The following is an 11,710-nucleotide window of genomic DNA, read 5'->3' on the forward strand; positions in this document are numbered from 1 at the left end:
ACTTCCCAGGGGAGTTAGGCTTAGAACAGGGAGTTCAAAGAAGAGAAAGATTCAGACAAATAGATGGGAAGGGCATTTCAGATGGAGAAACTAGCGTGGCAAAGGTGCAGAGGTCGTGGGCTCCTGGTGTGTTCATGGGGTGTACAGACTGTCGGAGTGGGAAGACATCAGACTTAATTCAGCCCTGGGGGCTGTATCTAGCTGATATCACACAGGGGCTGTGTGGTTTCTCTGAGCTCCAATTCATCACCTGTAAACTGGATGTTATATTACCTGTTTTATCTGCTGCACAGGGAAGTTGGGAGAATCACATAAGACCATATACTTTTTGGAAGCACTTTGTAAATTATAAAGCAATACACTCATGGAAACCAAAGAATAAGAAAAAAACAATATCGCTAGAAAAAAGGAGCTGGGGAAAGAAGGGAAATGCTGACATATGTTGGAAATATTTAAGGCAGGGTTTGGGGAAGGCCTACAAGATTCTGGATTTGTTTTTCCATTTGGATCTCATCATCCCCAGTTTCACTTCTGTGACTTCTTCCTCATCAACCTAGCCCCTCAGCCCCAGGCCCCAGTCTGGGTTAGGTGCCTACCTCTGCGTTCCTAATCCCACTTAACTGGCAGAACAGCCTTTTAATTTCTATTAATGTATCTGTCTCCCTGACCAGGCTAGGAGTTCACGGATAGCAGATACCATGCCTTATTCATTCTGTATCTTCAGTGCAGGGCACCTAGTGGGCAAACAGTAATTGTGTGCTTGTGCTGACTCTCCTCGTGGCTATGAGTCATGAAGTTCCAGGTGGCGGTCATTTTGCTAAGCACATATTAAGAATTTGCTCATTCCTTCAACAACCCTGGGAAACAGGTCTTATTCCCATTTTATAGATAGAAGTAGTGAGTCTTGGGAAGCAAAATAATTCAATTATGTTTGCCCAATCTGTGAGCATTGGAATCAGCATTTAAGCTGAGGCAGTTAAGCTTCAGAATGCTGTACCTTTCTTGTGAATTCACTCACTCATTCATTCCACCCATAATGATCATGTGTCTACCATGTGCCAGGAAACAGTCCAAGCTGAAGAAGGGATAAACAGGATCCGGAAGAAGGGATACACAGGATCTCAGAGCATCCCATTCTTGTTGAAAAATGTGAAACAGTTGTTGTTCAGCTGCTGAAGTTGTGTCCGGCTCTTTGCAACCTCATGGACCGCAGCACGCCAGTCTTCCCTGTCCTTCACTATCTCCTGGAGTTTGATGAAACTCATGTCCATTGGTGATACCATCCAACCATCTCATCCTTTGTCATCTCCTTCTCCTCCTGCCCTCAATCTTTCCCAGTATCAGGGTCTTTTCCAATGAGTCAGCTCTTCACATCAGGTAGCCAAAGTATTGGAAACTGATGAGGGACCAAAGCACAGAGCATCCCAGAGGTGTGGACAATTTGGCTCGGGTGGGGGTGGAGGAGGCCTCCCCCAGAGGGGAAAAAGAGGCAAGGGCATTCTGTTCAAGCAGAGGAAAAGCCAAGTGTAAGGACATTAAGGTGGAAAGCAGCAGGTCTAGTATGAATGTTGCAGGAAGTCTTCCTGACTAGACAGTGTGCTTCTTGAGGGTAGAAACCATGTCTTAAACAACTCCATTTTCATAACCATGCACAGCAGGTGTCCCCAACCACCCCTCCCCCTGCCACTGGGCCACACAGCAGGAGGTAGCAGCAGGCAAGTGAGCGAAGCTTCATCTATAGCTCCCATGGCTTCCCATTGCTCATATTACCACCTGAATCATCTCCCCCGTTGGGTCCATGGAAAAATTGTCTTCCACACTGGTCCCTGGTGCCAAAAAGGTTATGGACTGCTGAGACACAGCTCCTGGAACCCCAAAGCAGTGAAAGTTGGGTAATGAATGATACTGGCTTCTGCATTTAAAAGAAAAGAGTAAACTTCACATTTTGGGAAAACATGGGAAGGCTGAATGGGAAGATGACCCCAACTTGCAAGGGGCAGCCAAGGATGACCAGAAGTTAGAGAACTCACATGTTTACCAAGAACCTCTTGGTTCCAAAGATCTCCGGGCCCCCACCTCAAACCTACTCTCCTGTTAAAAAAAAAAGCGAAAACAAGCCCTTGTCTAGGGGACTGTGGCTTTCGCAAGTTGCTAGGATATCAATATATTTACCCACAACCGCAGACGTTTGGCTCAAGAACAGCCCACTCGAGCCTCACATGAGGCAAGATCATGAGGATTCAATCTATGTGAGTTCCTGAGGGGCCTTTGAAATCAGCCAGGGAGTTGATAATTGCTCGGAGATACCACAGCTGTAGTTTATCTCCAGGTTTTGCTATAATCAGCTTTTTTTTGTTGTTGTTAAGTTGATTTGCTCTGACTTCCTCAGGGGTTTCAAATTCAGTTGTGATTTGCACCTGCTTTTTTTTTGAACCTTCAGAAACTTAGGAGGGAGAGAAAGGAGTCATATTTTTCCACTCCACAGGCCCCGGGCTTCCAACACAGGGCTCCTCTGGGCCTAGAAGCTCTCAGGGGAACCAGACCTTTGGCTTTGGCGCCCTTTAGGTAGACATGCAAGAAACATGTTCTAGAGCAGGCTGAAATCCCGGTCTGAGTGCCAACACTAGAAGACTGTTGCCTCTGCAGTGATATCAGGGTGCGGGTGAGAAGGACCCTCTCTGTCAAAATGCAGGACTCAGGGCTAACTCAAGACCCGTATCAGAGCCAAGCACTTAGCTTTTACCTGCCTCAAGGGCAAACCGATTTGATCACAGCAAGGGAAGGCAAAGTGGGCTCACTCCCTGAATTTAAAAGCTCTTCCAAATTGTTACATTCTGTAGAGGAAACAAGGTTCTGCTATTTCAACTCCATCCCTTTCTAAAAGAACTGCAACCTTCTCTTGGCATCAACATCACCCAGTATTTTTTGAGGATTCCTTTTCATGTAGACCCCTGAGCTACCTGTCAGAGCTGGATGCTAATTCACAAATACGCCCCATGCCTCGTTCCCATAAAGAATGAGGGGAAGGATCTTCTCTTTGCTTGAAGTTATTACTTCCACCAGTAAGTGATCTTTTATCTAATTATTGGCAGCAAAGACAGCTTAATATCAACACTTCTAAAACTCTGTTTTAGGCTGACGACTACACAGATGTAATTGTCTCATAGCCCATAACCTTTACAATGGCTCGCTTTTTATGGTAATTTTAGTGACATAATTTGTAACTAATTCAACCTGAAAAATCTCATTGACAATTTATATTGCTCAAAACTGCATGTTCCATAGTGTATTATTAAAATCTTTTTCCTGAAGTTTTGCAGTTCTAGTGGACAACTGGCAACCCCTGCTTTAAAAGGTATTCAGTTTAAATCATACTGACTATATTCAATGGCATATATTAGCTTTTCCCAGAGCTTCCTTTGCCAAACACAGTCCTGCAAGAAGATTATTTGTGTGGGGAGTTCTGTAGTCTAAATCTGTGTTTAGTTCTGACTGTGAAGCAGCACAGAATCAAATGGACAGTAGAAATCATAAGGGTCCTGACAGTCTGCAGATCTGTATTCCTGGGCTACCCCAAATTTGACATTTATAATAATTTTATTTTTTGAACTCTCTCGAGTTTTATTTCATATCCAGATTTTAACATTAAACGTACTTATTATAAAGAAATGAATCTATGACATTTTTTAATATCACCACTGGCTTTTCCATCCTCCTTCCTCCACCAGAACCTGAAATGAGCCTTTTGTTTGTTTCACTACTTAAGACATAATGACTGACTTTAAAATAGTCATGCAGAAAAGCAGAAGAAAGATAGTTTCTGTGCTTCTGCTTTCCCATGGGGAAACTGGGAAATAGAATATGCTTAGAGAAACTCAGGCCTGATGCAGACATGCTTTGTCCATTCATGGGCTACAGAAACATCTATTAATTGTGCAAGTATAAATAACATGAGAGATCCGCAGGGCAAATCCAAAATCCTCCACAGTCGATCTTATGCCTACTTTCTAGTCATTACTTCCCACAGGAACCCTCTGTTCCAGCTCAGGTGGTGTCTTCCAGTGTGGACATGTCTTCTGGAACGCCACCTCTATCTACCTTTGTCTTTTTCAGGAAGCCTTCTCCTCAGCCATCCACCCCAGGACTCTCTGCCTCCTTTATATATGTATTTACCTTTTTCAATCATTTATTCATTCTATTATATATATAATATAAAAATCCATATCCAACATCCACATCCACCATCCACAACCATATCCCATGACACTGCATATATATCCACATCCAACATCTATAATCATATCCAGCATCCACATCCTCATCCATTCCAACACCCAACATCCACATCCATGCACGACATCTGCATCCAACATCCACAACCTCATCCACATCTGATATGGAACATCTATACCTGCATCCAACGCCCACATCCATATCTATAAATTCTATATTTATTTCAACACTTAGGTTCTATCAGTTGTTTCAGGCCTCATCATTTGCCTCATTTTGATTTGTTTATCTTTACAAAGTGGATATCTTTTCTTCCCTGTTACACCATGGACTCCTTAGAGATAGCAATATAATTTTATGATTTTTGTATCTTACACTGACACACAGTAGGTCCTCAAGGTATATATGATTTTGGGAGAAAGACAGCACCCACCAAACATACCCCCAGTGTCATTGTTCTGGGCAGGTCAGTCACATCATCTCATTTAATCCTTGTGACCTTCTGACCTTGTCTCTTTCACTGTGATCCAGCCGCACTAGTCTGTTTTTAATGCCTTGGGTATGCAAGCTTGTTCAACCTCTGACTCTTGCACTGGCTGTCCATTTGCCTGGATTTCTTTCCCCACCAGATCCTCCCATGGTTGGCATTTTCTCTCCATTTTTATTTAAGCTCAAAAGTTACCTACTCTGAGAGTCTCACCCTGACCACTGTAGTCAAGGAACCCAACCCAGTCCCCACACTGGGTTATTCTACATTCCAATGTCCCTTTTGGAGAAGGTAATGGCAACCCACTCCAGTACTCTTGCCTGGAAAATTCCATGGGCAGAGGAGCCTGGTGGGCTGCAATCCATGGGGTTGTGAAGAGTCAGACACGACTGAGCAACTTTACTTTCACTTTTCACTTTCATGCATTGGAGAAGGAAATGGCACCCCACTCCAGTACTCTTGCCTGGAGAATCCCAAGGACGGGGGAGCCTGGTGGGTTGCCGCTATGGGGTCGCACAGAGTCGGACATGACTGAAGTGACTTAGCAGCAGCAGCAGCAGCCAGTACTCTTGCCTAGAGAATCCCAGGGACGGGGGAGCCTGGTGGGTTGCCGCCTATGGGGTTGCACAGAGTCAGACATGACTGAAGTGACTTAGCAGCAATGTCCCTTTTCATTCTCCCCATAACATTTACTAACACCTGAAATTAGCTTATTGATCTGTTTACTTGTTTGTTATCTGTCTCCCCTTGCCCCTTCCCCAACTATAGTATAATAAAGTGTAAGCCCCTTGAGGGCAGTTGTTATATTGTCTGTTTGTGACTGCATTTATAGCCTAGAATCAAGCCTGACACATAGTACATGCTCAATTATCATCCAATGAGGAAATAACCTTCAGTGGATACCAATTTTGGAAATGTGGAAGCTGAGGCTTATGGATGTGGAGTGACATGCCTCCTGTCAGCAACTTGTAATTGGCAAATCTGAGACCCAAAGCCCTTCTCAAGACCCAGGCCTCTCATGCTACAGGAAATTGCTGCTCTGTAGACATAGATACATTCATGGAAACATGATGCTTCTTCTACATTGTTCAGATCTTCTGATGTTTCTCTTGTGTCCTCGTGTGCTTTGAAATTATAGACAAATAGACATGTAGGTCTCTAATTTCAGAAAGTTTCATTCACCAGTGTAATAAGAACAATAGCTGCTATATTTGCTAATACACTAACTGATCTAGATAGCATATTCAAAAGCAGAGACATTACTTTGCCAACAAAGGTCCGTATAGTCAAGGCTATGGTTTTTCCAGTGGTCATGTATGGATGTGAGAGTTGGACTGTGAAGAAAGCTGAGCACCAAAGAATTGATGCTTTTGAACTGTGGTGTTGGAGAAGACTCTTGAGAGTCCCTTGGACTGCAAGGAGATCCAACCAGTCCATTCTGAAGGAGATCAGTCCTGGGCGTTCTTTGGAAGGAATGATGCTAAAGCTGAAACTCCAATACTCTGGCAACCTCATGCAAAGAGTTGACTCATTGGAAAAGACTCTGATGCTGGGAGGGATTAGGGGCAGGAGGAAAAGGGGATGACAGAGGATGAGATGGCTGGATGGCATCACTGACTCGACAGACGTGAGTTTGAGTGAACTCCGGTAGTTGGTGATGGACAGGGAGGCCTGGCGTGCTGCAATTCATGGGGTCTCAAGGAGTCAGACACAACTGAGCGAACTGATTCATGTTGAGGTTTGACATAAAACAACAAAATTCTGTAAAGCAATTATCCTTCAATTAAAAAATAAATAATTTTTAAAAAAGCAGGCTCTGAGATGGGTACCAAGAATATTAAGACTCATTCTCTGACCACAACAAGCTCTCAGGCTAAACAAGAAAGACCTAGTTTGAACAAGAAAAGAGCCAATGTATGGGATGCGAGTGAGGAGCAGGGGGAGGCGGGCACACCTGGATGGGCGTAAGGAGAGACACAACTGAACTGCAGTTTCTTCAGTGTCACAGCAGGGCTGTAGTGGGAGAAGGCCACCTGCAAATTCCATTTCAGTGGTGTTGCCAGTAGGAGAGAGCCTCCTCAAGTATGGTGCTGGAGAAGCATGCGGATGAAGGGACTACACAGCCATAGAATGTGGCCAGAGGTGGCTCAGGACAGCAGTGTGATTACAGTGGCCCCTAGATCCGCTGACTTTCTTCCTGCCATGGCCTAATGCCAGTCACTCGGACTCACGGGCCCCTGGCTGCTGGAAACCCACAGAAGCCCAGTTTTCTTCCTGGGTTACTTGGTTCTGGTTTCATTTTCTGATACAGAATGTGGTCATCATGTATATTAAGCTTACAAATGTCCTTATACTTTCAAAGCTTCTTGCAGAAGAAAAAAAAAGTGGTCTTGTGACAATGCGGTCAGCTCCGTGAAGAGTCCACATCTGACCAGAGGGACAAGGGCTTCCTTAACAGAGTGAGGTCCTGGCCTGTTGAGTCAGCAGACCCAACTTTCCCTACCAAGACAGTTATCTTGATCAGTGTAACAACAAGGATGGAACACATGCTCAAACAGGGTCATTTAGGGAATATTTAATGAAAGGACCGTTACTTAGGTGTAAAGGAAATGAACAGGAGATGGTATGAAGGAAACCTTGGGGCTGGCAAAGGCGAGAAAGCCATTACCATCATTTGGTCTTAAAGGGGCAAGAAGAGGGAGAAGTTCCTGGAAGCAGAAGAGGATAGTTGTGGGGAGAGGACCTCCTGAGAAGAGGAAATCAGCTGAGCCCCAGGAACCCTGAAAGGAAGGGACTGGGGAAAGCAAACATACCAGTGTTACTCTCTGCACCTCCTGCTGATGCATCCCATAAGCTGGAGTCACCTGGGAGCTAGAGGGCCAGGAGCTCATTGATGTAGCCTCTTGGGATGCAGAAGAGTGAGAGGTGATCTAGAGCGATATGGACACTTACCAGCACAATGGTTATGGCTGGTTGAGAGTAACTATACCACGAGTAATGATTTTGGCCGATAGCTTACATTGACTACTTGATGCATACGTAGCACTTTGAAAACTTATTCCTAGATTAGCTCATTCGATCCTCACAGAAAGCCCGTGAGGTAAGCACTCTCCTGGTCCCATTTTTAGACTGGGAACTAGAGACTATAGAGATACTGCTTGTAAATAGAGGAGTGTGGGCTTGAACCCAGTTGGCCACGATTATACATCCAGTGTCCTTTGTCTACAAGACCCACTCATCTTACCTAAAATGAAAACTGATGATTTAGGTAGTAAAGCATTGATAAAATGGAGGGAGTGTCTGAAATATAACCTGTGAGACAAAGATGTGGTATTTCCATAGCTTTGTTTGGCTTATGAGATTGAATACATCCTCCATTTAAGAGATATTAAAGTATAAACCAAGAGAAAAGAGAGAGAGAGAAAAACCAGAAAACAGAGAGAGAGAGAGAGAGAGTGCATACCAGTTGCATATAGGATATAGGCCAAATGTCTAATTATAGTTGATAAGGCCCCTTATGATCTGTGCCTTGACCTGACTCATCTTTCCCCATTCCCTGTGGAGCACTGTGTCCCAGACAAACTAAATTTTATTTTAGTTCTCTAAATAGTCCTCACATCCTTGCCCATTTTGTCCGTTTAGCCTGAAATACTTTCCCCTGCTTCCCATTCACCCACCTTAAACCCTGTTTATCTATCAGGCCCTGACTTTGACTTTTCTTTCCTCTTTCTTCCCTCTTTCCTCCTGCCAACACATATTTACTGGACACAGTACCTGCAGGCACAGTGGTAGGTGTTTCTGACATGGGTCCCTCCCTCATGGAGTTTCTATGAGAAACCCTTCCTTCGTGCTCATGTCTGGGCGGCTCTCCTTTGTGTTTCCTCAGCAGCCTGAGCTGATCCTATTACAGTCTTGTTACTCTGCCTTCTAGAACCTTGGTTCTGTCTCCTTCACTAGACCATGGGCTTCATGGTAGTAGGACTGTGTGTCTATGTGGGTGTTAGTTTCCAATTATTGCTATATGTAACAAATTACCATGAACTCATGGCTTAACCAACCCAAATGAATGACCTTAGAGTTCTGGGGTTGAAAGTCCAATACAGCCCTCACTGGGCTAAAATCGAGTTGTGTGGAGTTCATGTTCCTTTATAGAGGCTCTATGGGCAGAATATGCTTTCTTGTTTTTTCCAACTAGAGGCTGCCTGCATTCCTTGGGTGATGGTACCTTCCTCCATCTTCAAACCCATCAGTGACTGGGGGAGTCTTCCTCACTTTGCGTCACTCTGACACTGACAACAACTCTTTTGCCTTCTCTTTTTATCATTTAATGACCTCTGTGATTATATTGGGCCTACCAGGGTAGTTCAGGCTAATACTCCTATCTTAAAGTCAGCTGATTGGCAAACTGAATTCCATCTGCAACCTCAATTTTCTTTACCATGTAACATAACATACTCACAGGTTCTAAGGATTAGGACATGAACATCTTTCAGAAGCCATTTTGCTGCCAGCCACCCTGTGTATCCCCAGATGCTAGTCCAAGGGCAAAAGTAGAATATCTCGGGATGCAGGTAGGTTGTGTGTGTAGAACATATAGATGATCTATACATGTCTAAGGCATGTGTTTGTGTGACACATGTATATATGCTGAGTGTTTACATGGGCAGATATGTCTGTGTGGTTTGGGGGGCATATGCTGCCTGACCTCATTAGCTTTGGTCAGTATTAGGTGTTGGAGGGTAGGAACACCACCCAAGGAGGAAATATAAAGATGAACCAGGCAACCAAGTACTACTTTCCTGACAATTCAAGTTACGACATAATTTAACTCCCATATGGATACTTGTGTTTAGAGACCTGGATTTCTGTGCCTGTGGTCATATGTGTTGGTTACCACATTCACAGTGAAGGTAGCATCCTGCCTGGCCAGGCACCCCCTCTAGAAGGGCCTGTATGAGTCAGCATATAGCTCAGGGGCACATTCAGTGCTGCCAGCAATGAATAGATCAATCAAATTGTTTCCCATCTTTCCAGCAAGAATAACAGCTTCTGATAAGGAATCCTGATCAAACCATCAGTCCTTCCCTTACCACAACTCTGAGAACAGCTGAGCCTGGCAGAGGCCTTGGGGATCATCTTCACTTTATGGAAGCAACAGAGCCAGTAAGAGGGCAGCTTGGGCAGGTTCATACAGGCATCCATAGACAGGACAAGAAGGGGGACCACTACTGCCATTTATGGGGTGACTACCAGCACCCTGAAGGCAGGGACTCCATATTAAATGCTCCTATAGCATCGGGCTTCCTTAGAACTTCCTGCTCCCCAGGTCTTCATGTTGCTAAGAAAAGATAAACCCAAAGGAACGTGCTTATAGACAGAGCCACTTTGTTACTGAGAGATGCTTCTACTCAGATTTCTCACATAAGAATCTGGGATAGACAGTCTACAAATCTCAAAGCATGTTTTTCTGCTTTTCCCTTATAGCTTAGGCTGAAGGCAGACCCAAGCTATAGCTTCTTTGCTCAGAGTTTCCAGGTCCTGTTTTGACGCTGCTCAGCTTTCCCAAGGAAACCTGCCTTCTCCATGCGTTCAATCAGTGTCTGGGTGTCCCCACTGAGTGCAGTCCCTGTGCTAGATGTCAGGTACATTGCAGTGAGCAGACAGGGGTGCACACTTGCCCTCAAGGGGCCTGTAATCAAAGAACTTCCAGGTTAAAGGCAACCACACTCAGTCTCGAAGTTGTCTCATTTTTAAAAAAAAAACAGAGAAGAGAGAAAGAGAGAAACACTTTAAATCAGAGTGGGAACAGGCAGGAAGAAAAGATATCATGAAAGGAAAAAAAAAAAAAAGACAGAGGCACACTAAGACCCAGAGTAAGGAAGATGTGGTAAAATATCTAGAATCACAGAGGCAGAGACAGGACCAAAGAGTCTCCCTACCACAAATACCTCTTCTCCATCTGCAGAAAATCTCAAGAAAGGGTTTTGGCTTCATGATGTATAATCCCTGTGCAAGTCCCTGCCATGCTTGGGAAGAAGGAGGCTGGGATGCAAGGAGACCCTCCTTGGAAGCTCTGTGGTACTCCAAGGAGCCTGGTAGGGAGGGGTCAAGAGTGTATGATCCAACCTTACCCAAGGGCTGCTCTGAGCTCCCCTTCTCCACAGAGTCCTCCCCAGCATCCCTGAACAGAAACTGCTATCCCTGCAATGGAGAAGGAAAGGAAACCATTTGCTCTACATGGAGTCTCAGCTCAAGGTACCTTACCTTGTCCTGTCAGCTGTGATTGCATGTGCCATGTTGTAACATAGGCTAAGTACAGCAGGAACTCTATAAATGAATGGTCTTTCCCTCTAAGACTAAGAACAGAAACCACTTATTCATTCTCATGTAATCAACTAGTGTTTACTGAGCACCTGTAGTAGACACTGTACTGGATGCAGGTTTACATCCCTAGGCTTGACCACACAGAAGATGCTTACAATCTTGAACAATCAAGGATTCAGGTTCCTCCTTTATAGACAGGGGAACTGAAATGCAAAGAAAGTAAGGGCCCCAGATAATGCCAAGACTCCGACCTTCCTGGAGCTAACCTTCAGCTCTCTCACTTCCTACCCCCAGCCCAGCTCTACCTGTCATGTATACGTAGCCTGACACATACATGAGCCCAGGAGATTTCCTGGTTCTCAGGCTGAGGACCCAGAAGGGAACCTCCCAGATGAATCAAGAGATGCTATCTTCTAAGACAAGAAGAACTCTTCTTTATATCCTCATCACCCAGCTCCAATCCTTGGCGCATAGTAGGTTCTCTAAAAATGAGTTGAAGAAATGAATTAAGCTCTATAGTATAGACCTCTCAGATCTTAGAATCTTTCCTGTCTCATTCAAGTCTTAGCAGAGGAGACACCAACCCCAACCTCATAGCCCCTTTACTGCCCTATTCCTAGATAAAACGTGTACCATCAGCCAAAAGTGGTATTGTCCTCGAGGCATGCT

The 11,710-nt window shown here is 44.6% G+C and overlaps 1 long non-coding RNA gene across 1 annotated transcript; it reads right to left on the reverse strand.

Moving 5' to 3' along the window:
• Positions 1–588: 588 nt before the first annotated feature.
• LOC129656221 (uncharacterized) lies at positions 589–4,157 on the reverse strand. The gene is made up of 2 exons (XR_008716272.1): positions 2,031–4,157; positions 589–1,912 (listed from the first exon to the last, which is right to left on the reverse strand). It is a non-coding gene; the product is annotated as an uncharacterized LOC129656221 (long non-coding RNA).
• Between the last annotated feature and the right edge of the window lie 7,553 nt (positions 4,158–11,710).

This window comes from Bubalus kerabau, chromosome 6, assembly GCF_029407905.1.
Source record: "Bubalus kerabau isolate K-KA32 ecotype Philippines breed swamp buffalo chromosome 6, PCC_UOA_SB_1v2, whole genome shotgun sequence".
In the NCBI taxonomy this organism is placed as follows: Eukaryota; Metazoa; Chordata; class Mammalia; order Artiodactyla; family Bovidae; genus Bubalus; species Bubalus kerabau.